Source organism: Sus scrofa, chromosome 17 (genome assembly GCF_054392235.1).
Source record: "Sus scrofa isolate SSC_HxYL_T2T_F1_AM1 chromosome 17, Sscrofa_HxYL_maternal_Yorkshire_Landrace_v2.0, whole genome shotgun sequence".
In the NCBI taxonomy this organism is placed as follows: Eukaryota; Metazoa; Chordata; class Mammalia; order Artiodactyla; family Suidae; genus Sus; species Sus scrofa.
In genome coordinates this window covers 25127836-25154310 of record NC_139399.1, presented here as the reverse complement: position 1 = coordinate 25154310, position 26475 = coordinate 25127836, and the positions used below count along the sequence as shown (strand labels likewise).

General features: G+C 42.3%; 1 protein-coding gene across 2 annotated transcripts in view; it reads left to right on the top strand.

Moving 5' to 3' along the window:
• The window catches only part of LOC146395186 (uncharacterized), a 255009-nt gene that overhangs the window by 22831 nt on the left and 205703 nt on the right, over positions 1–26475 (top strand). The gene's annotated exons all lie outside the window — the stretch shown is intronic.

The following is a 26475-nucleotide window of genomic DNA, read 5'->3' as shown; positions in this document are numbered from 1 at the left end:
TAAGCCTGCAAGCGTGGTGTTTTCTTGTTTGTTCCCTAAGTGTTTTCTGTAAGTGTAGCAGAATGTGATAAGAAAGACTCAAGCATGTGGTGCTGTTTTGGAGTAGTATTGCACTCCAAAGTAATTTTTTAGATACGGTGGTGTTGAAAATTTTAAATGTGTCTGCCCTCTGCCTCCGTCCACGGTACTCTCGTAATTACATTATACTGCATTATAGTTATGTTTAATTTCAGGATATTTCTGCTTTGTTTTAAAACTCTATTGATTACCCAAGGCACGGCACTGAGTGCCTTTGAATTTGTGCTGGTACTAATGTCAGCTACTGAATTATCCAAGGGTTTGTCAGATTCAGAGAAATGGAAACTCTTTCTGTAATCTGTGTGGCATTCCAGATCAAAGGAGGGAAAGAAATGGCCATTTGTCAAGGAGCATTATTATTCATTTTGGACTGAAGCCATAGGAAGGTGCTCTATAATGTATGTCTGTAGAGTGTGTAATTTAACAGGAGATAGTGTCAGAAAAAGGGGATTACAAAGTTGTATTTAGGTTGATGTTATTAATCTTTTTTACCTTTTAACTGTTGACTTGGTTCTCTGCTAGGAAGATCACACTTGTACTTTTCTATTTTTTATTTAAATGAAAAATAGTGAAACCATACACAGCAACGTAACATTTTCATGTGTAACTTTTACATGGAGACAATGTATGCAGATAAGGACTGTGGTCACATGAATAATTCACTTGATTACCTCATTCTTGTCCTGCCCTTAACAAGCTTAATGGAATCGTGGAAACTGAAATGACTTTTTGTCCAATGGATTTAGTGCCTCTGAGTGACCTTAAAAATACAAGATTTCTATCACAGATTTTTGGTTTGTTTGAATGGAAGGATCAAGAAAGGGGAGAAACTGAAATTGCCTTTTTTCTTGAGAGGTTGAGAGATGAAACTCAGAAACACTGAGGGGTTTTAGATACCTTGCAAAGACAGCATCAACAACAGAAACTCCACAACCTCCCTTTCTCCCCATGAAACGTTCTTGTTTTATTTTTGGAGCCACTTTCTCCTGTTATAGCAGCAGCATATCACTCATAAGAAGCTTTTCCATCAGGTTTGAAAACTGAAGTTTTAGGAAACTATGTGCTAAAACCCAAAGGCCTGTCATCCTGGGAAGGATGTGTGATCCCCACACTGAGGGAAGGATAGGGCAACACCGAAAAGATGTTCTCAAACCCTTTGAGTTTGGAACTCAGTTTGGTTAGTTAAAACGCTTTCTTCTTTGCTAATTCTGTTTCTTCTTTTCTTCCTAATCTTTCCTCTCTTCCATCCCTGCTACACGGTAATATGTTGAAAACATTATTAAGAACACACACACGCCCTGGTGAAAGGGATGGGCCTATTGTGGCTGAAACCCAGGGTAGAATAATGGAAAATGAGAATAAAGATCACACCTGAAGATCCTTTATTCCATATGCCATGAGTTGATAAACTACAGTCCACTGGTCAAATCCTGCCACTGGCTTTTTTTTTTTTTTTTTTCTTTTTGTAACTAAAGGTGTATTAGAATACACTTATACCCATTTACTTACATATTGTCTGTGGCCGCTTTCAGGGTAGAATATAGAGCTGAGTAGTAGTGACAGAGACCAGATGGCCAGCCAAGCCTAAAATATTTATTATCTGGTCCATTACAGAAACCATTTGCTGACTCCAGCTAAAAAGCCATACATTACTTCTCAAAGGGTGGTCCAAGACCACCAGATTCAGCATCACCTAGAAATTTATTAGAAGGCAATTTTTCCAGCCCCAAGGAATCAAAGTATCTGGAGGTGGGGTCCACAATCTGCATTTTAACAACCATTGGGTAATTCTGATGCACTTTCAAGACTCCTCTGGGTCAGAGCATCCCAACCAGATGTTGCTAATGGGTTGCAGGTGTGCCAAAGATATTAGTTCACAGGCCATGGGCTGGCATCATGTAGGATTGCAAGGCATCACAATCTGGCCAGAACATAATTAAAACTGTATTTTACAAGTTAATTTGGGCAAATCGATGATGATTCTCATACAGAATGGATTTCCCATCATTCTCAGAGCCAATTTTATAATTAAAAAAAAAACATTTTGCTAACAGTTTTTAGTTTACAAAGTAGTTCAGGGTGGTCTCAAAAGGCATTTTCAACTTGATGATGTTACTTTAGGATGCATAGTTCCTTCCGGATGGAAGGCATGTGTCTGTGTGTGTTTGTGTGGTCTTAATACCTTTTTCTTCAAGAAAGATATATATCTTTCAGGTGGATTCAGTAGAGGGTTATATAAATTTATTTTTAAATATCCTTAATGCAACCCTGTTGTAGCATAATTTAAATAGACATTATATATGAAAATCCAGACTAGATAAATTAGCCTAGGATTCCAAGATAGTCAATGATCAATTTACTTGAAATAGTCGTCTCCTTGTTTCTACCTAAATAGGACTCCACTGACAATAATCCATTGTAGGTCATATTTTCAGAACATTTTTGTTGCTTTCATTAAGGCAAGACTATAAGCTAGCATCCATAACTGGTAAGTGCTTGCTTGAATGTAAACTAGCAAGTAGCAAAAATGGCCCACTGCCCATCCATCCTAAGGACAGTGAATGTGGACTCTTTAATGATATCTAGAATAGGGCCAAAATAGAACACTGGCCTTGGGAACTGGGCCTATGGCTTACTGACTCTGGGTCATCAGATTCCTTTCTGCAAATCTCTGCCTTGGAATTTAGGCCTGTTCCAGGATCCCCACAATTATCTCAGAAGTTAGATCACTGGGTTGAAGGTGCTCTGAAAAATTCCCAGTGGCTTTTGACTATCTGGAGATTTCTTCGACATTCAGAGTCTTGCCCAGTGAGTTGTGCCTGAGACAATAGTTGGGCTGCCACACCCTGCCATCCCTATCCTTGCCCGCCAAATATACACTGGCATCAACATGGAGCATATGGGCATTTAGATCCCCAATGCTTATGGGGTGTGAGATGTTGCTGCAGGCTCTCCACAAGGTAAATAGGTCAGACCCACTTGACATAACTTCATGGTAGGGCTAAGATTAAAAAAAAAAAATCACACTTCCCCTCACTGGGAGGGGGAGCTTTGCGTGCCTGCACCCCAACCTCAGCTGGCCTTCCACTTACTATACTTAGGGGTACAATGCATTACCATGTAGGTATGCCACAGGGGAGACAGATGCAGGAAGAGGCCCCTACAAGCCCTGTGCAAGTTTTTTTTTTCCATATAAGTGCCATTTTATTTTATTTTTTTCTTTTTATTTATTTATTTATTTGTGTGTGTGTGTGTGTGGTGGAAAGTATTAATTTTTATTAAAACTGACAGGAAACTTAATTGAAATAAAGTAGCATATATTTATTTCCTTGTAAACAAAAGTCCAGAGTGGGCTACAGTAAGAAATGAAACATAGATAGATTATATTTTAGTTGAAAGAGCCAAATAATAAACACATATTTAAATTTACATATTCCATTTATGCCATTATTGAAAAGACAAAATTTAGTGGTTTTCAAAATTTAGGGTTTGGTATAGTGTGTTATTGGTTATATGTTGCTCTGCATGCACTAAAATTCATAAAAACACACATCCAAAAATAAAGTTTTTACTGATCATAACCCAAAGATAAGTAGACTGGTTAAAATTTAATAAAATGATAATAACAAGTTTTGGTAATGATGTACAATGATTGAACCATTAACTTACCAGATTTGTAGGAGCTAGCCCTACAAATCAACTTTAGAAAACTCTTTGGCGTATCTACCACATATGCATAACTTACAACCCCAAAATTTCTATCCCATAAATATATCCAACAAGAATACATACATAAGGCACTAAAAACTATGTAATGTGTATCTGAGTAGTTCTCTTTATAAGGGATTTTTGTGTGTGTGATATTTTCAAGGACAAAAATAACTTCAAGATAATTTTTTAAACGAGCGAATAATTTGAACTTAATGTTTATTTCTGAAACATATACAATTGCACTTTCTTGTTTTATTTTTTTCCTTTTTAAAAGTTTTATTGAAGTAAAGTTGATTGACAGGGTTGTGATCATTTCTGCCATGCCACAGAGTGATTGACTTATATGCACATGCAAAAATGATTTACTTGTATGTATATACAAAGTGATTTACTTATACATATATCCAAAAACGTCTACGGATAATGTGTGTGAAACTTGACCAAATGCTCTTGGCTGAGAACCACTGTTCTCTACCAAATACCACTTAGTCCCTGCATGTGTGGATCTCTCTTGATTGATCAGAACCAGATCCTCCCTCACAAGGCTTTTGAAACAAGAATGAAATGCAAAGTGAAGCAGCCCCTTTCCATTATATTCTGTGTCATCATTGTGCAAAATGGTGGTTCCTGGACTTATTTGTTCACAATTACAATGGAAGTTGAAGTTGGAAATGTGGTTTTCTCAAATTTTATCAGCCTGACATTAGAGCTAAATCCATCAGGCAGGTAGTTGCTATTTTAGAGCCAAACATCCAAAAAAAAAAAATCATCATCTCTTGCACCAGTTCTATCCAATGCTTACAATAAAAACCCAGACTTTGATTCCATTAACTTAGAAGAAAATCTATTTGGTGTTACAAATCCAAAGTTGAGAACAGAATGAAAATGTTCAGAATAGAAATAATGTCCATCAAAATATATCAAGAATAGTGGACATTACATGCAAGGCCAATTTCAACATGTAGCTAAATCTCATAGATTAGGGTCCTCTTGAAATCCTATTTCTATCATTCCTCCAAAATAAAATAATATGAAAATAATTAACAAGCTACCTGCTATTCCAAACCAACCAAATTTATGGTGTTGAGTTTTGCTCCATTTATTTATATTATTGAGTTTTGCTTTTAGTTTTTTCTTTCTTTTTTTTTAGCTTTTAATTTTAATTTTATTTTTATTATTGGCCATGGCATGCACTAGCTTGATGTGGAATCTCAGTTCCCAGACCAGGGATTAAGCCCAGGTCCCAGTGGTGCAAGCGCCAAATCCTAACCATTAGACCACCAGGGAACTCCCAGCTTTTTTTTTTTTTTTCCTGTAAATGTGCCTATTAAAGAAGGAATTCTGCTTTCATTAGGCAGGAAAATATAGGAAATTATATAGGACAGTACTTAGCAAATGATAGCCTGTTGCTCAAATCTAGAAGGTTCCTACCTTCTAAATAAAATTTTATTGTAGCACAGTCGTGCTTATTTATCTACTTCTTTACTATGGCAGTTTTCATAGTACAAGAGCTGACTTGAGTAGTTGGGACCAACTCAGACTCTATGGCCTGCAAAGATGAAAATATTTATCTTCCCTTTGCATGAAATATCTTTGACCCCTTCCTATAGGAGATATAGGCTTGTGGGGTGTCACTTTACAGGGCTTCCAAATATTTAAGTTAGTTCAAACCTTCATTCCTTGTCCTGACTGTACACTTAAGCCCTCATTTCGTGTTAATGAGTGTTATGGCAGTTGTTTTTGATCATTTTTATGGACATGCCAGAATGTAACTTGGGCACCAAGCCATTGTTTGCAGGACAAGGATGTTGTGTTTCTCAATGGATAAATCCAGGTTCTTTATGCCCTAGATGTTCGTCACAAGGGGATCTTGATTAAACGTGTCATTCTGATAAAGTTATCTCAAATCTGATTATATCTCCTTAAATTACATGTCCAACAATGTCATTGAAGGTTGCAATGGCCGTTGGAAGAAGCATCGCTCTTTCTCTTTTTCTTAAAAGCTCTCCTGATGTGTTTGCATTGGTCATATTTTCTGCTTAGTATCAAGAATGTACTTTCAAGATGGGTTCTTTGGTGTGCTCATGTAGAAGGAAGGGCAGTGGCTATTTTGAGGCCTACCATTCGTCATTAAGATGATTGTCCTGTTATTCTATGGCATTTTTATATTCTGATTATTCTTTTCCAGTTCTGGGAAAGTCAGTGATAGAATTCCATTAGGATGCCTTTGTGCACTTATATTTGTCTCAAGCCATCCATAAGAGTTTGTGAATGCTGTACTTGAGAGGATCGAAGAAACTGTAGAAAACATAAATCCCAGGGCCACAGTCTACTTTATAATATGTATTATATGATCCTTATATATCAGACATGTGGCTCTAATATATATCATACCATTAGTATCATAATATGCAATAACATATTAAGTAGCCTTAGTGTATATGTGGGGGTACATGTGTGTAGACTCTATGTATTTGTAGGTCTGTGGGCATATATTGTACAGTGTGTGCAAAGCAAAAACCTGCAAATAAAAGGAAGGATAAGAGTCTGAAACCAGAAACCGTTGCCAAGCTCAGATGTTTCTTGATGTAACTGAAGTCATTTATACTGACATTGCTGGCTTTGTGCGGCTTAGAAAATGCTGATTATGTAAAATGATGGGTTCTTTACTTCTCTGTCTGCTTTTTACTTTTAGAAACAGATTTCTTCCTTTTTCTTTTACATTTTATTGTTCACTGGCTTTTCTCTTTGGCTAATTCTGCAAAGTATTATTCATTGCCCTGGAATCCAGTGTTTCTTTCCCAGTTTTTTCAGTAGCATCTCCTACAAAGCCAGGCTTCCAAGGAGCATTCTGATCACCTGGTTGGAGATGATAAGGTGCAGCTCCCCACCCACTGATCCCACTGTCCTTAGGTCCCCAGCCCCTCTTCCTATCTGTTGACTATTCCTCAATAAACCACAGACAGCTTGTCTTAGGTCACAAGAAGGGCAGAAAACATAAGAGCAGCTAGACCAGCCCAAACTCACCCCCACTGACGGAAGAGAGTTCCTCCTGTGTGAGCCAAGTCTCAAGGTCATCTTTGCTGTCCTTCTAGAGAAAGCACCTCCCTTTAGACCATTTGCTCAGTTTCTGTACCTTGTATGCTTATCTCCTTCTCAGGCTCCCAGGCTGTGAGCTGCCATGTTGGAAGAACCACATCTTGATGATTTTTCTATTCCCCAGAGGGGTATCTCTGGACACAGTCAGTGACAAATGAATGTTTATTCAATGAAAAAAAAATTTAAAAATTAGTTTAAAGCAGTTTACAACAGAAAGAGCATGTAAGGAAACAGTGGATCCTGCTCTGTGCCAGCTGAACTGACCTAATCTCTGACACTAAAATGTAACAGAGGTCATGGAATTTTGCAGCTCGAGAGGAAATTCAGGCCACATAGTCCAGCCACTGCAGTTGACTTTGGCAAAGCATGAAGCTCTGAGAGGAAAGGCAAAATAAACATTTATAGGGCACCACCTGTATGCTGGGCCTGTACTTTGCAAATACCTAATTTTCACATAACTGTTTGCATACATCATTTGCTATAAAAGAGAGATCCACGCTATGAGAAATCATGGCATGTTTTCAAGAGACAGGCTCAAGTCCATGAGCAGAGCTAGTCCTGCTGACCTTCAAAGCCATGCTCCTTTCCTTGTATCCTGCCCAGGTATCCCCTAAGCTCTGGAAGTTTGCATTGCCTGATACTAACTTAGAACCAAATAATAGTGAACTAATTATTTACAAGAAATACAAAGTTAGGGAAGCATATTACAAGATAGCACAAGGAAGCCATCAGCCTTAAGTAGAATTGGGAAAGTCCTCTAGGGTAAATGACCCTTATGATCCTGTTACTTCCGCAAATAAATGACATTACAACAACAATAACAGCAACATTAACAATAGGGAGAGGACTGTTACATTACAAGAGGCATATAGGAGTTCCTGCTCTGGCACAGTGGGTTAAGAATCCCATTGTGGAATTCCTGTGGTGGCTCAGCAGTAATGAACTGGACTATTATCCATGAGGATGCGGGTTCGATCCCTGGCCTCACTCAGTGTGTTAAGGATCCTGTGCTGCCATGAGCTGTGGTGTAGGTCGCAGACAGGGCTCAGATCCCACAGAGTTGCTGTGGCTGTGGTGTAGGCTGGCAGCCGCAACTTGGATTGGACCAGTCTGGGAACTTCCATATGTTGTGAGTATGGCCCTAAGAAATAGCAAAAGAAAAAGAAAGAATCCAATTGCTGTGACTCAGGTTGCTGTGGAGGGGTGGGTTTGACCCCTGGCTCAGTGCAGTGGTTAGAGGATCCTATGTTGCCATAGCTGTGGTGTAGGCACAGCTGCTGTTTGGAATCCATCCCTGGCCTGGGAACTTCCCTATGTCATGGGTGTGGCTGACAAAGAAAAAGGGTATGCAGAGTGAAACCCTAAATTGGAAGAGGGTCTCCTCTTCTTTGGGGAGACTGTCACCATGGGGTCAGGCTGGACCACACTCTGAGCGAACCCTCCAAGGTCATCTGACCTGTCACACTTGGAGGCATCTCTCAAGCCAAAGCAAAGATCTCTCTATCCTATAGTCCTAGGGCTGGAAGCTCTGAAGGGAGCAAAACCAGTGGGCACAGTGACAGCTATTTTTGAAGATTTTTCTAAGGCCTCCTTTGCACAGCTGAGGAAAGTAAGACTACACAGCTCATTTACCTAAATGCTGTTGACTACAGCCTCTAAGAACCGCTATCTTGTTTTTAATACTCCTTTTGAAGAGTCAGTGGAGAGAAGAAGGAAAGAAAGAAAGGACTCACTTCCTGATGTCCTCTGTCCACAGACGCCCTCTAGGTGGGCAGCTCCAAGGTGGAAATTAAAGAGGGACAGGAATTGAGGAGAGACAGACCTTCTAAGGTCTCCACAGTTTGGAGGGAGAATAGAATCTTCTTTATCAGGGTAAAAAAAGGATATCCTCAATTTCTGCACCCAAAATGACCTTTAGTGCTCCCAGACCAATGCTTCTCAATCAGCAGTGTGTCCACAGAAAACCCTGGGGATTTTGCTAAAATGCAGGTTTGGGGTGGGCCTGAGATTCTGCATTGAGTTCCCAAGGGAGGCGTTGCTACTGGTCCGAAGACTACACTTGGAATCATAGTCATGTGGTCACTTTTAGAGCTGAGAGAGCATTTTCTCTTTCTCTCTCTCTCTCTCTTTTTCCTTCCTTCCTTCCTTCTCTCTTTTAGGGCTGCACCCGTGGCATATGGAGGTTCCCAGGATAGGGGTCTAATCAGAGCTGTTCCCGCCAGCCTACACCACAGCCACAGCAGCACTGGATCCGAGCCGCATCTGCGACCTACACCACAGCTCACAGCAACACTGGATCCTTAACCCACTGAGCGAGGCCAGTGATTGAACCCACAACCTCATGGTTCCTAATCAGGTTCATTAACCACTGAGCCACAATGGGAACTCCTTGTCTATCTTTCTAGGGTCAGGTCTTTATTATACATCATTTGTGCCAACTCATCTGTTAGCCCATGTGAATTCTGAGAGTCTAATTAAGACGTAATGTTAAATACATGGTGACTCTTCAAAACCAAAGATATTAGAAATCATTGGAGAGGACTGGAGGAGGAGGTGGCGAATGGGGATCAGAGACCAACATGCTTCAACCCCTGTTCACTGTGATGCTCTGGGCTTTTTTTTTTTTTTTTTTCATGTATTTTTCCCATTAAGCCTTAGAAGCATTCTCCGAGCTAAGTGTATTGTCCCCATTTTACAATAAAAAGAAGCTAAAGCACAAGCTTACAACCATCCAAAGCAAAATGTGGGGAATTCTACAGGAAAAATGACCTTAAAAAAAAAAAGGCATAAAAAAAAGAGGAAGGACAGGAACTATCATGGATGAAAAGAGGCTTCAGAGATACATTAAATGAATGCAAAATTGAGATCTTCTTGGAAACTGATTTTACCCTACAAAACCCATGAACAGATACTTTGAGACATTGGTAAAATAGATCGTGGACTGAGTATTATGTATTACAGAATTCTTCCTAATTTTGTTAGGTGTGGTAATGTTATTGAAATTATGTTATAAAGCAGAGTTTGTATCTGTCAGAGGCTGATTGGTGAAATTATATCCTGTCTGGATTTGGTCTAAAATACTCCAGCAAAACAAAACACAAAATTTTAAATAGATAAATAAATAAGGACTAGAAAAGGAACAAGAATCAAGAATGGCAGAATGTTGGTTAATATTTTTTAAAACTCTATTTTGAAACAATTTTAGATTAAAAAAAATGTGTTATTTTTAGCACAGGGGTCCTGAATTCATGTTGCCTGACTCCCCTAATGTCCACATCTTATGTAACTTTGGAGCAATGATCAAAACCAGGAAATTACCATTGATGGAACATTATTAACTGATCTACAGATTTTAATCTAATTTCCCCTCTTTTTTTTTCCCCATCAAGTCCTTTTCTGTTGCAAGATCCAACCCAGAGTCCCACATTGTATTTCACTGACCTGTCACCTTAGTCTCCTTGAATCTTTGACAGTCTCTCAGTCTGTCCTGTCTTTCATGCCCTTGACACTTGAAGAGTTCTGGTCAGTTATTTCGTAGAATGTGCCTCCATTTCATTTTGCATGTTTTCTCTTGATTAGATTGAAATTATACTGATAATTATTGAAACTGGGTGAAGTGTACCTGAGTTTTCATTTATACAATTCACCCTGCTTTGGGGCATGTTTGAAAATTTCTATACTAGATATAAAAATTTTAAAAAAATTAGGATGGGAGGAGTTACATAATTTGTTTTAAATTGACTTTTTTTTTTTAATGGCCAAACCCATGGCACATGGAGTTTCCCAGGCCAGGAAATGAATTCCAGCCAAAGCTGTGACCTACGCCACAGCTACAGCAACACTGAATCCTTTAACCCACTGCACTAGGCTGAGGATCAAACTTGCACCTCTGCAGCGACACAGCTAGTGTTGTCAGATTCTTAACCCACTGCACCACAGTGGGAACACAGCAGGTTTAGTTATTAAATGAGCAGTGTTGAGATTAGAACCCAGATTAGTTTGACTAAAAAAAAATATGTGACCTTTACATAATATGATACAAAATAAATGATATCTAGTTGTTAAGGTTGTTTTCATAGGTGAGCCCTGCAGAGAGATTTTTTTCTTTACTGCTCTGAAAATAATTAAGCCCTTATTTTTAGGTACTTGCCAATAATGATATATTGGATCAAGATTGAATTGTCTTGCAGGATGCCTTACTATATACAAGAAACTAAAACCCACACAAATCAGTTAAAATAAATATTGAATAAATGGTGGAGAGGTGGATCATGGAATTCAAAATCAGGAGACTGGCAGACAGGAGACAAAGACTGGGAAAAAGAAAACTATAGATATTCACCTCTATACGTCGCTCGGTCTGTGTGTCTCTTTGGAGACACATGAAACAGGGATTTTCTGTGTCTCTCTGTGTCTTCTTCACTGTCCCGATTTTTGGGATAATCATTTTTTATTACGTGTGGCCATAAAGTAGTAAACGGATACATCATCTTGAGTCTACAGACCTTAGATACAGGGATTATTACCGAGTGATGCTCAACTTCCAGGCTTCTTCATTCAAACACTCAGCATTAGAATCCAATCCCCCCTGTTTTATGGGTTAAATGACCATACTGGTCCAGTGAACTGTGGCTAGCGAGGGTGGGATATATGGTACCCATAGTAACAAGAGCCTTCATTCCTTCATTTACAGTGACATCAAGGCAGCGGATAGGGTCAGGCTAAGCTCAGAAGAAGCAGCAACGTAATATCTCACCTCCATAGAATTAGGCATTGATGAGTCTTGTCCATGTTTTCTTGACTCTAAGCCCTTGGAAGAGGCGACAATTGCCAATTCCTGGTTTTCACTGTTCCAGAGAGAAAAAATAATCTACTTATACTAGGTGATTTGAATTACTTGTAAGTCCTACAATTTTATGCTAAGAAAGAGGCATGATAGTAAGTTCTTTTGGTAGCTTGGCGCTTTTCTTGCCCTTGAAGAGATCAGAGGTGAGAAGAAGAGCCATATTAATAAAAATTGACAATATCGTGCGATTAGTGCTGCAGTGGAAGTATATACCAGGTTCATTGATCTGATACAGAAGGAAATGCTTAACTGTATCTGGAGAGCATAGATGAGAAAATCCTCAGAAAGAAGGGGACATCTGAGCTGAAGTTGAAGGCCAAGTTGGGAGGTGAAATACTCTTCTAAGATGACTCTTCTTGGAGTTCTCTGGTGGCCTAGTGGATTAAGGATCTGGCACGGTCACTGCTGTGGTGCAGGTTTGATCCCTGGCCCAGGAATTTCAATATGTCATGGGCTAAAAACAAACAAACAAACCCCTGACTCTTCTTTAAAGATCAACCCTCAGTCCCTGATCTTGAATCTGTAAGGAGTAGAAACCGAATAACTGGAATAGAGCACTCAGTTATTCAATTATTCAGGCCTCTCGCTGTTCAGGTTTAGTTGTGTGCATTTATATGTGTCCTGCTTTACTGATTGCTGAGGTGTTTGAAATTCAGCCCATTGATTAGGCTTTCTCCTTGACTTTTCTTTTTTTCTTCTTTTTTATGGTTGCACCCGAGGCATATGGAGGTTCCCAGGCTAGGGGTTGAATGTAGGCCACAGCCATAGCAACGCCAGATCCAAATTGCATCTGAGATCTATGCCATGGCTTGTCACAATGCTGGATCCTTAACCCACTGAGAGAGAGCAGGATTGAACCCACATCCTCATAGACACTATGTCGAATCCTTAACCTGATGAGCCACAATGGGAACTCCTTCCTTGACTTCTTCTTCTTCTTTTTTGCTTTTCTAGGGCCATACCCATAGCATATGGAGGTTCCCAGGCCAGGGGTAGAATCAGAGCTACAGGTGCTGGCCTACATCACAGCAACAAGGGATATGAGCCTCTTCTGTGAAGCTACACCATAGCTTGGGGGAATGTGGGATCCTTAACCCACTGAGCAAGGCCAGGGATGGAACCCATGTCCTCATGGATACTAGTCGGGTTTGTTACCACTGAGCCACAACAGGAACACCCCTTCCTTGACTTCTTAAAAACACTAACTTTATCCAGCCATGAGGCCCTCTTGGAGGGCATCACAGTGTGCTCCAATTTGGATCCATTGTGAACAGCATATCTGAGTGATCACCTTTGGAACAGAGAGAAAGGCAGTGTGAGTTGAAGAAGACCAACTGGTGATTTTTCTCCCTCCCTTACATTGTGAAAGTTAAATGTGTAGGGTGGGAAAAGCTCTTTTGTGATTAGGTAATTCCATCAACTATCCTGGTCTTAGAGGAGCAGATACTGGAAGAAGACTGGGTATGGAAAAGGCTGAGCCTATGAATTCTAAAAACCAGATTGTTTGATGTGAATCTTTCCTCATGTCCCAAAGCAATCATTTTAACTGCCAGGCTGCTGAATTGCAGGGTGGAAGATGGATTTGGTTACTTACCGGGAGTGCTGGGTGGAGAATGTGTGTACATATCAGCATTATATACCTACTGCCCTGTGGTCAACCTCTCTGTAACCAGAAGTCACAATGTTTAGAGTAACCATATGGGTAAAACAAAGCTGGATTTATTATAGAACAATGTAATAGTCACACTTCCCCCCGCCCCATAATATGCACAAGTGAAGCCAAAAAAGGGCTAAACACATTAAGTCAGAATTTAAAACGGGCATGTCTGTTTACTACCCGAGGATCCATTGGCCATCTGGAACCTACAATAAAAGGAAATCCATTAGAAGGAAACGTCCGAAACATTCAAACATTGTACTTGGCTTTGGAAGGTTGAAAGATGAGGACGGCAGAACCAGTTCCTACTTGGACTGGATTTTGTTTATTTTGCCTATTTGAAATCCGAGCCAAAGGCCCTAATGGTTTTGACTAACTCTCTAAGTGCTTTTTTGTTTCTGTACCTTTGGGCTCAGCCAGTATTAAGTGAGTCTTTGCAGATGGCATAAGACTTTCCCCTCTAGTCTGAAGGACCTTCAACATTTTGGGGAAATCATTCCTAAGTCAGGTCTTCTCCAAAAAGGTGCCTCTGTGTCGTGAGAAGACAAAGCATTATTTAATTTACAACCATTTACAGAGGCCTTGCTCCGTGCAGGCAGGATCAGTGCTGGGTGGCAGAATGGAAAAGAGGTATGAAGTGTAGACATGGGGAGAAATACATATGAAAGGAATAACTTTTACCCTCCGAAAATCTGTGCTTCACTAGGGGAGACAAACATATACCCAAGTCCCTTGACTTTGCCAAGGGAAGGATGGAGAGAAGGGCGAGGTGGGAAACCCAGCAGTTTAACAATATTGCAAATGGTACATGGTACATGTGGTACATATTCCCATCTCAACCTAGGGATGTGATTGAGCCCAGAGACTTCCCCATTCAAGTGCACATCACCAGCAGCCCAGGTGGAGGCCCCATCAGGCATCTCATTCTGTCCACGTGGTCCGCGATGGCAGACCCTCAGGACCTAGGACCCTGGAGAAACGTTTGCCTGTGATGGTGGGAGGATGTCTAAGGTGTCTTTGCTAGGAAATGGTAGAGCTGGGATTAAAAGCGCAATCTGACTGTCTTCAAATCCCATAGCTCAGGCCCTGGCACAGAAATATTGCAAACAGCACATAGTACATGTGGTATAACCTTTTCTATTTATCATTTCTGTTCAGCCTTTTAATTTTTTTTTTTTTTTTTTTTTTTTTTGCTTTTTAGGGCCACACCTATGGCATATGGAGGTTCCCAGACTAGGGGTCGAATTGGAGCTATAGCTTCCAGCCTTCACCACAGCCACAGCAATGCCAGATCCAAGCCGTGTCTGTGACCTACATACAGCTCACGGCAACGCCTCATCCTTAACCCACTGAGTGAGGCCAGGGATCAAACCTTCATCCTCATGGATCCCAGTCAGGTTTGTTTCCGCTGCACCATGATGGGAACTCCTAGACTTTTAATGTTGAACGTTGTACTTGCAACTTTTATCAAAGTATACATTCCAATCTGTAGTGTCTTTGGACACACGTTCTCCTGCTGGGAATTCCCTTCCCGTTCTTTTCTGCCTTCCAAACTCGCACTCATTCTTTAGGACACAGTTCAAACAGAACCTGCTCTGAGAGCAGTCCCCCAAATCAGCTGGGTTGATGCACTATACTTTGTAATGCACTGCCTGGAGTTTTTCTTCTTTATGTGTCTCATATGATAAACTATGACATTCTTTAGGGCAAAAGTCTGCCTGGAGTTTAGAAACTCAATAATGAGACTAGATAATATTTATTGAGCACTTGCTAAAGAACATAGATTAGGGAGTTCCCTTTGTGACACAGCGGAAACAATCTGACTAGGAACCATGGGGTTGCAGGTTCAATCCCTGGCCTCGCTCAGTGGGTTAAGAACTGAGTGTGAGCTGTGGTATAGGTTGCAGACACGGCTTGTATCTGGTGTTGCTATGGCTGTTGTGTAGGCCAGCAGCTGTAGCTCCGATTAGACCCCTAACCTGGGAACCTCCATATGCCCAGAGTGAGGCCCTAAAAGGACAAAAAGCCAAAAAAAGAAAAGAAAAGAAAAAGAACATAGACTATTTCAAGAATGTTACACTAGCTCATTTAACCTTCTCAAGCATTTTCCTTTTTTTTTTTTTTTTTTTTAAACGTCTGCATCTAGGAGTTGAATCAGAGTTGTAGCTGTAGGTCTACGCCACAGACACAGCAACATCAGATCTGAACCTGCCTCCTCTTGGACACTATGTCCGGTTCCTAACCCTCTCAGCCACAACGAAAACTCCTCCAGCATTTTATTGGCACAGTTTTGCCAATGAGGAACGAGGCACAGAGAAGTTAAGTAACTTGCTTGAGGTCACACAGCCAGGAGATGGTTAAAACAGGTTTCAAACCAAGCAGAGTACCTAGTGTGGCTTCCTGGTCTACCTCTTAATCTTATCAGGGCTTTCTCCCCTGGCATCCACAGACTACTGAGTCCATGAATAGAATCCAGGGGACCCTTATACAGGGATGGGGAAAATTCCATCTTTCAATAATTTTTTAAGCCAATTGTAGCACTTCCTTCAATTGTGAATATATGTAGCAAACCGTAACAGTGTTTGCAGAATCTGAGACTTTATTACAGGAGAGTATGGCTGTTCTCTGAAAATATTGTGTATTTTCTCATTTGCTTAGTAATTAGAGTAGTTAATATACCCACTGCCATGTGCTATTATTTAAAGTATTAAGTATTAGAGTTTCCTGGTGGCCTAGTGGTTACAGATTTGGTGTCTTCACTGCTGTGGCTTGGGTTCAATCCCTAGCCTGGAAACTTTTATGTGCTGTGGGTGTGGCCAAAAAATTAAGTATTAAGATATTTTAACTGTTTCTATAATAAATTGTTTTCCTTTATAATCCTGTTCTTAATTTATGCATTTAAAATATTCTGAGTGAAGTACTGATACATGCTCCAACATAACTACACCTTGAAAACATCATATTAAAGGAAAGAATCCAGCCACAGAGGATCACATATTATATGATTCCATTTATAGGAAAGGCCAAGAATAGGCAAATCCATAGAGAGAGAAAGCAAATTAGTGCTTGCCAGAGGCTGGGGGAAGGGGAGATGGGGAATAACAACTTAAGCGTATGAGGGTTTTACTTGAGGGGTGAAGAAAAATGTTGTAAAATTAGTTTCTCGCAATGGTTGCACTGTGTAAGTATACAAAAGGTCATTGAATTGTACATTGTAAACACATGAACTTTAGAGAATAGAAATTATAGCTCATTATGGCCATTTAAACAACACCACTGTTATTTGGAGAAGGGGGTCATGGGCTCCCCCAGACTGCTGGTGGGGTCCCTTGGTGGGTACACAACGTTTCAGAGAGGTTCTGATTTAAATTTTTGGAAAAGTGCTAACTAACCGTGGCAGCTTTAAGTCACTGAATTTATTTCATGAAATAAACCACGATGGAGAACTGGCAGGATGATCTGAACATCAGAGAACTCTCCTGGGTCACTTTAAAAGGACAAGGGCCCGTGTCCATTTGACCCATTGCTCCTTCTCCGGGTATCAATTTCCTTCCACTTTTCCAATTAAGACCCTGCTCCTCAGGAAACCCCAGAGGGCGCAGGAAACAGTGCCTTCCTTTCTTTCCAGGCTTCCCCCGCCCCACAAAGATGCCTCTGTGTCTAGGGCAAAGCAAGTCCTCTTCTGCCCGTTCACAGAGCCTTCACCTTTGCAGCCAGAGTTGACTTTTGTGGCTTCTTTGTGGAGGTTGGTGGTATGCCCCGAAGGAAACGTAGCTGTTTTTGTGGTGACTTTGCTTCATGCAGCTCCAGGCAGGGGCCTCTTCTAGAAGATTCTCTGGTGCCCACCAGTGGACAGCCTGCCTGGGCCCGAATCCATCCTCCTGTCCTTCCTCAGCTCCTCTCTCACTGCAGCACATTCACTTGGTACCCTGCCCAAGGTCTGCTGCAGCCCTGGGGACAATTTCCTTTTACTTTTCTTTCTTTTTTTGCTTTTTATGGGCACACTCACAGCATATGGAGGTTCCCAGGCTAGGGGTCGAATCGGAGCTACAGCTGTTGGCCTACACCCAGCCACAGGAACGCCAGGTCCAAGCTGTGTCTGTGACCTACACCACAGCTCATGGCAATGCCGGATTCTTAACCCACTGAGCGAGGCCAGGGATCGGACCCACATCATGGATACTAGTTGCTACTGCACCACAAAAGGAACACTGCAGGGACAATTTCTATCCATGAGGATGGCTTCCTATCTCAAGCACCTGAGATGCTCTTCCCCTGAAGGGTTTCCTTGGCCCCAGGAGGGTGCTCAGCAGGATGGTGCTCAGCCTGGACCAGCCAGGAAATAATGAGCAGAGAAAAAAAATCTGCAGCCAATCAAGGGCGGGAGTTGGTTGATAAATAGCCCATTTTCTTCACCCTCCAGGAGGATTATTCTCAAGTGTATTCCCAGAAGGACTAAGTCCCAGGTGTTCAACTGATAATCTGCTCATTAACACATTTTTTTATCAGCTTTCTTTCCTTCTCTGTCTCGCTTTGCCACCCCTACTTGTGCTTACTGCAGTCCTCTTCCAATAAAACTCCTTTGTACCTACGTGCCTGTCTCAGGGTTTGTTTTAGGGAGATCCCAGCTTAGGCAGCAGGGCCCACTGAGTAACAAGCCCAGGGCCAAGCAGATGCACTGGGACAAAGGCTCCCTGGACCCCTAATACTGCCATTGTTCAGATGTAAAGCTTCTGTTTTAAACTGCCTTCAGTGCCCACAAAGACTGGATTCACATCTCCAGAAATTTTCACATGCTGAGCACTAAGCAGATGGTTTTAAACTGCTTGCACTTCATTCAGGCCAAGTCTAAAAATCAAGTTTGATTCAGGTAATGTGAGAAAACTCTCCTTTTGTGGATCAAAAATAGCATTGAGAGGGAATTGCAAGAATGTGTTATCCAGTTCTCACAGCCACAAGGTAGGAACAACCCAAATGTCCATCAAGTGACAAATGGACAAACCAATGTGGTCTATCCATACACCGGAATATTATTCTTCCCTAAAAAAGAATATTGACTGGTACTTGCTACAGTGTGGATGAACTTCGAAGAACTTAGGTGAAAGAAGTCAGACACCAAAGGTCACATACTGTATGATTCTATTTATATAAAACATCCACAAGAGATGTGTCCAAAGAGAAAGAAAGCAGATTAGTAATTGCCAGGGGGTGGGTGGAGATGTACAATATAGTAATTCATAACTTTTTTTTGGCCATGCCCATGTCATGCAGAAATTCCTGGGCCAGGGATCGAACCCTTGTCACAGCAGTGACAACACTGGATCCTTAACCACTAGGCCACTAGGAACACCTGTAATTCATAATTTTTAAAGGTTATACTCCCTTTATAGTTACTATAAAATGTTTGCTATATGTGGAGTCAAAAAATACAACAAACTAGTGAATATAGCAAAAAAGAAACAGGCTCACAGATACAGAGAACAAACCAGTGGTTACCAGTAGGGAGAAGGGAGAGGAAAATACAATATATGGGTAAGGGATTAAAACATACAAATAATTATGTAATAAAATAAGCTAGAAGTATATATTGTGCAACCTAGAGGTTTTTGTTTTTTGTTTTGTCTTTTTAGGGCCACACCCACAGCATATGGAAGTTCCCAGGCCAGGGGTCCAATCAGAGCTGTAGCTGCCAGCCTACACCACAGCCACAGCAACTCGGGATCCGAGCCACGTCTGTGACCTACACCACAGCTCATGGCAGTGCTGGATCTTTAACCCACTGAGTGAGGCCAGGGATCGGACCTGAGTCCTCCTGGATGCTACTCAGATTCGTTGCCACTGAACCACGATGGGAACTCCCCAGAGCGGGTTTTGACTGAGAACAACTCCTCCTTCCCGCCCCATGGTCCAAAATGAGGGTGTGGCTACAGCCTGGCTGTGTCTTGGGGAGAGGTAGGGCTGACGCTAGTGACCTCACCTAGTAGCCATCAAGGCCTGACACCATGAGGACAGACACTTTTGAGCAGGATGTTAATCTTTACAATCTCATCCTTTCCCTACAAGCTGGGAAAAAAAAAAAATCCATATTTTGGAACCAGTGGAAGCACAGGTGGGAGGCTGCGCTCCATGGCTTTGGTATTCTAAGAGTGTTCTGAGACCAGCAACTGGGGTCTGCCCTGGGAGCTGGATAGAAATACAGAAACCCGGGGTGTTCCCGTCGTAGCGCAGCAGAAACGAATCCAACTAGGAACCATGAGGTTGTGGCTTTGATCCCTGGCCTTGCTCAGTGGGTTAGGGATCCGGCGTTGCTGTGAGCTATGATGTAGATCGCAGACGTGGCTCAGATCTGGCGTTGCTGGGGCTCTGGCATAGGCTGGAAGCAACAGCTCCAATTAGACCCCTGGCCTGGAAACCTCCATATGCTGCGAGTGCGGCTCTTAAAAAAAAAAAAAAAAAAAAAAGCAAAAACCTGGAACCCACCCCAGCCCTGCTGAATCAGGACCCCTGGGTGGTTTCTATGCACATTACAATTTCAGAAGCTTAGCTTTGGGGAACCATCTCTTAGGACCGCCTATTATTTGGTCTCAAATTGTAGGCTTATGTCTCTCTCTCCTGCATCCTCTTATAGCCAGAACTTGGAAAGAACATGTCATATCTTGTTGGATACCATCCAGGGCTTTTCTGGACACAACCAAAAGCAGCTCATAGAAATCCCTTACCTCTTCCCTTCTTCCTTTCTTTCCTCCTCCCTTCCTTTCTTTCTCCCTTCCCGCTTCCCTCCCTCTCTTCCTTCCCTCCCTCCTCCTTTTTTTTTTTTTTTTCTTTTTAGGGCTGCACCCGTGGCATATGGAAGTTCTCAGGCTAGGGACTGAATTAGAGCTGCAACTGCCAGCCTACACCATAGCTACAGCAATGCCAGATTCGAGCTGCATCTGTGACCTACAGCACAGCTTGTGACAATGCCAGATCCTTAACTCACTTAGCAAGGCCAGGGATCTAAGTCACATTCTCATGGGTACTAGTTGGGTTCTTAACCCACTGAGCCACAATGGGAATTCCCCCATACTTTTTAAAAGTCTTTTGCTCCATCTTACAAATTCATGTGAATGTTGTATTTTGTTCCATCTATATTGATGTTTACCTTAACCTAAAACTGTTTGCTTTTTACATCCAAAATCTTTGAATCAAATGGAGGTGAAGATGTAGTGTATTTTTATTTCCAATGGCATTGTATCCCCAGCACTATTTGCATGCTGCAGCCTGCAAAGCAGATGTAAAGTGACTCAGGAAGTTAGTGATTCCACAGGGAAACCACTGACCATTTCAGGCTCTTAATTATTAGGGTCAGTATAATGAGGCAGAAATATGATTAGCTTCTCTTTGAATTCTTAACTTTGGGTGGTGACCACAGAATAGAAAGAAAACTTCGTATGAGGTCTTCAACTAAAGCAGGAGGGATTTAGAACAGCTCTATAAAAGATTTCTAGACTCTGAAACTGTCTCATGTTGGGTTCCCTAGAAGCTGAGCCTGAGACAAGGATTTGGGTGCGTGTGTGTCACTCATTGAGGGGACCTCTCAGGAGATGGGGAGTGAAGGATGAAGAGGGGGAAGCGGGATGGGGCTAGGAGCTGGGCAAGGACGTGTCCTTAGGGGAAGTCTAGGCTTGGCTTGATTCACAGGGAGCTCTGGAGCATGGATCTTACCACAGAGTTGTCGCACCTTGACACTTTTGTACCTGAGGGTCAGCCAGTCACGATGGTAGGCTGCTTCTGATGGTGCATCTAGGTAATACGATCCCTGTTCAAACCAGGGCAAATCTCTGGAGAAAGGAACCTTCTTTATTAGCAAGTCATCACTGCAGCCCAGTAAGGAAATCTGAGTGGGCAGAAACAGTACCCACTACTACCTCCAGAGTGGTACCTACCACTGATATTCCCATAATGCCATTCTTTCACTTAGAGATGGTCTCTTGTTTGATTTAATCCCTTCGGTGTACATTGATGTCATTTTCCTTTCCAAATGGCTGCTGGCAGGACCACTGTGGACAGCCTCCGATTTCTGCTCTTGAAAACAAAATTCCCAGCGGATCCTGGTGATTCCCACCCATAGCCTTGCCCACTTGTCATCTCATTCAGGTGAAGTTCCTGAGGTGCCTCCCTTCCTTCCTACTTTGATTTCCATGTGGTCCTGGCCTGGCCACACCCATCAGTCCAGGGGGAGCTTTTTCCTGAGCACAGAGTCCCAAGGAAATAACAAAAGGGCAGCCCCGGTCTTATCATTCTAGCTGATTATTTAAACAGCTGCTGGAGAGCTGCAGTTGCCTTGGCAAGAGTCCCCATGAGGAAGGGAGTGAACCTACAGGAGTGAGCAGTTACCACACAGTGAGGCCCCTGCTGAGTGTCAAGTGGCCTTTAGATTCGGAGATTGCAAGGGTCTTGCCATTACCTTGAGTGACGAGGTATTGGGGAAGGTGGCCTCCTCTCAGACTATACAAAAATCTGGAAAGGGTTTAATTAGTGCATGAGTTAATTAGGATTCTTGTGTCACAATGATCTGGAGGCAGGCCCACTGTTTTCTGTGCCCCATTCATTTCTTTTTCACCTCATTTTCCTCTCTGTTAGAGGAACTAACTCTAAGTGATAAACAGTATATCTGTTTGGTATGTAGATGGCCTTTCTGAGATCAGCCTTTTTTTATTCTTAAACTTGTAGTATGTTCCACATCCTCTGCTATGTTGCCTGATAATACTTGACCAGAGAGTTCTTTTTCTTTGAAGTCTCTCCAGAAATAAGTGCTTCCGAAAATATTCTGAGAAGCCTTGGATTTTGTATTAGTCTGGGGTCTCCATAGAAATAAGACCAATAAGAGATAGATAGACAGACAGACAGACAGATGAAGATGATAGCTAGGGATGTACTATATGGAATTGGCTCAGATGATTATGTTGGCTGAACAGTCCAAGGACTGCAACAGGCAAGCTGAAGACCCAGGAGGGTTGAAGGTACAATTCTATTCTGAATTCAAGGGACTGAGAACCAGGAGAGACAATGGTTCTGGTGTGAGTCCAAGTCCAAAGGCAGGAGAAGATCAATGTCACAGCTTGAAGACAGGCAGAAAGAGAATTTTTTCCGACTCAGCCTTTTATTTGATGCAGGCCCAGCTACATTGAGGAGAGCAATGGGCTTTCTTAGTCTATCAATTCAAAGGTTAATCTTGGAGTTCCCTAATGGCCCAGAGGGTTAAGGATCCAGCATTGTCACTTCAGTGGCTTGGATTCAGTTCTTGGCCCAGGAACTTCCACAAGCTGTGGGTGTGCCCCTTCCCCCCCAAAAAAAAACCCCAAAACAAAAACAAAAACAAAATAAAAAAATGTTACTCTCATCCAGAAACACCCTCACAGACACAGCCAGAATAATGTTGAACACAATATCTGGGCACCCCTGGGTACCCTGTGACCAGTTGGTCAGATGGATAAAATTAACCATCACATATCTATTTCAGCCCCTTTCAAGTTGAGTACCCCAGGTCTCATCCTAATCATCTCTGTTTTCCATGGGCATGAAAATCTACCTCTTGGGGCCAATTTGTTCATCTGTGAAGTTTGAATAAGACATCCTATAAGATTCTGACTATACGATTTCATATTATTTCACAAAATTCATAAAAATGCAGTCATAATCATATTTGATCTTTATTTGGGATATAGGAATTTGACCTTGTTTTATGCCTAGAATTGTATTTGTCTGAAAGAGGGTCTGGAACTGTGGTGGCAGAGAAAGTAAGCTGCCTATCAATAATTGTAATTTTAATTCAAGCAAAAGACTGTATTCTCAAAACGCTCTTAAAAACCATGAGATGCCAGGAGTTCCCATCATGGCTCAGCAGTAATGAGCCTGACTAGTATCCATGAGGATGCAGGTTTAATCCCTGGCCTCGCTCAGCGGGTTAAGGATCTGGCATTGCCATGAGCTGTCGTGTAGGTCACAGACACGGCTTGGATACTGCATTGCTGTAGCTGAAGAGTAGGTGGGCAGCTATAGCTCCAATTGAACCCCTAGCCCGGGAATTTCCGTATGCTTCAGGTATGGGCATAAAAAGACCAAAAAAACAAATAACCAAAAAACTATGGGATGCCAAAAAATTTAAGTGGGACTTCTGGGCAAATTCCTTTAGAGAGATATAATCTAGATCTAGAATAAGTCCTACTTTACTTATTTCCTCTTACTCCTACTCCTTGCCTGGAAGAGTGGATGTAATAGTTGGAGTCATTTAAAGCCCTGAAGACATCTTGAGATTGGAAAACATACACTAAGGATGACAGAGCAGAAAAAAAGAAAGACCCTAGGTCTCCTCTGACACCATGGAGCCTTCATATTAACCCTGAACATCCAACTCTGAATTTCTATTATGTGGTGGATCAATGAACTTCTACCTCGTTTAAATTAATGTTATTTGAAAGTCTTTTTTAATGGGAGCTGAATTCAACACTGAACTGGTACCAGCGAGATCCTAGCTTCTGATTTTCTCAGGACATTATTTCTCAAACCTCAGGATGCATCAGAGGGTTTGTTAAACCATGAATTACTGGGTGTACCCCTGGAGTTTCTGATTAAGCAGGTCTCAGGTGGAGTTAGATAATTTGCACTTCTAATGAGGTCCCAGATGATGCTGATGATGTTGGTCCTGGGACTACACTTTCAGAACCCTGTCTCAGAACATCTCCAATTCATTTGGACAGGAAGGAAGAAACCTTTGCCTCTTGGCAAAATGATGCCCCAACCTAGATTATAGTGTGTCGGCAAAATGCTGTCTTACGACACATTTAAGTTTTATTTCCAAGTTTGCAATGAATGGTGTCCTGAGAACTTTTTATTTAAATGCACAGGAGAGGATGGGTCCTGAGTTCTTCCTTTGAGAAGGCAGAGTTGACTTTACTCTGCTTTTAAGTTCATGGGCAGAGAAATGGCTCCATGGAAGGTGGTGTGTCGCCATTTTCCACGTTTGCTGTTGCTGTTTTCTGTTGTCACAAACAAAAGTCCATCAGAGTTTATAATTAGTGTCAAACGCTCTATTGATGTCAAGATTCAGAGGGACATTTTTTTTTTCCCCCTCAAAAAAGCCAAAGAAGATAAACAACGAGGCCAGTTTAACCCAGTGTTTTGGAAAGTCACGTCGGGACGTCCTCCAGCTGAGGAAATGTGATTTTCCCAAGTCTCTTTAGGGCAGCCCTTTGTTCCTTGTTTTCTGAAGGGAACAGTATGTCTGAGAGGGTTTCCTCATCCCTCTGCTCCAGTTCACCAGTGACTATCAGGAAGCTCTTGTAACCTGGGCTGGGTAACTGTGGAAATCTGTCTCAATGACCCAGGGTGGTGGGGCTCTGGGGCTCATGGCCACCTGTGTCCCCGTGAATCACATCACATCAGCATCAGTCTTAAGCACCTTCCATGGGGATCGTGGCTGGGAAGTACTGGGCTTCAGGGTTGTGGGTTTGTGTTCAGGCTTTTAGGGAGAAAGAGAAATGTGAACACAGGTGGACTGGGGTCTCAGGAACTCCCTAGTCCCTCCAGCCCACGTGCACGGTCACCTCCTCTTCAAACCTTTCCCAGGAGCACAGGTGCTTCACCCTCAGACAGAACTAATCCCGCCAGGTCTGAGCTCTGGGTACTTACCTATTTGCTTCAACTTTTTTTCTCTCTCTCAGGCCACTTGGCCCAGATGAGGGGCTCAATAAAAGTTTGTGAAATGAATGCATGGCAAATGTGCAAAGGGTGTGACTCAGCTATGACAGCTTGGGGTAAACAATTGCTGTCACCTTTCTTTTTTAAAAAATTTTTAATTTTTTATATTTTTTTTGCTTTTTAGGCCTGCATCCACGGCATATGGAGGTTCCCAGGCTAGGGGTCCAATCAGAGCTACAGCTGCCAGCCTATGCCACAGCCACAGCAATGTGGGATCCCAGGTGTGTCTGTGACCTACACCACAGCTCATGGCAATGCTGGATCCTTAACCCAGAGCGAGGCCAGGGATCGAACCTGCATCCTCATGGGTGCTAGTCAGACTCATTAACCACTGAGCCACGATGGGAACTCTTTTGACACCTTTCTTTCCATCTTTCCTTCCTCCCTTCCTTCTTTCCTTCATGGATGCTGTGGGAGCTCTAAGTCAGTCTGTTGAGGCATAATGTACACATGGTGAAATGGACAAATCTTCACGTAGTTTGATAGTGGTGTGACTGTCACCTGGATCAAGAAAAAACATCTCTATCACCCCAGCAAGTCCCACTTTTCCGGCACTTGCTCCCTACTCCCATCTCCAGATGAAACCATCTGTTCTGATCTTTCTTGTAGATTTCCCTGATTTTGAATTTCATAAAAACGTCTGGCTTCCTTCTTTCAACATAATGTTTTTGAGGTGCCCCTTTCTTAATTTTCCTTAAAATTACCCTGAACCCCTGCTGAACATGCATCTGGATCAGTAGGACAGCCCTCACCCCACCTCAGTTACGATGTCACAGGCAAACCTCAGGTAGGGAGGAGGCAGGGTCTTAAGCACAGAAGCCTTTGGTGAGGTCCCTCCCTTTCCCTGTCCACACCAATTGGGCCATCGTCTGACCCTTCAAAGAGCTTGGAAACCGAGACCATTGGGCTTCCAGGAAACGTGGGACCTGGACTGAAGTCCCGGGACGTCAGTGTGGGGAGAAGGCCCCCAGGCATGTTTGCAGCTGTCCCTAGAGGTCCTTCCCCTCCTCCAGGCTCTGTCTTGAATCCTCAGAACTGGGGGTCCCCCATACCCAGTCTAGGGTAACCCCCTCCCTCTTTCTTTACTTTCCCTTCTCCCAACTCCACAACTCTGCCTCTGTGTCCTTATCCTTACCTTTTACAAAAGCCAGGAATAAGATTGCTTTCTCCCAGCAACTTCTCTGTAGCCTGGCCTGAGACAAAAAGGCCACATCTGATGAATTCCCCTGGGACAGGTGCTCCAGGGCTCTGCTCAGCTGTTCTCTGACTCCTCAGCAAAATCTCTAGTGTGGGAGTTCCTGTTGCGCTTTGGTGATAATGAACCCGACTAGTGTCCGTGAGGACA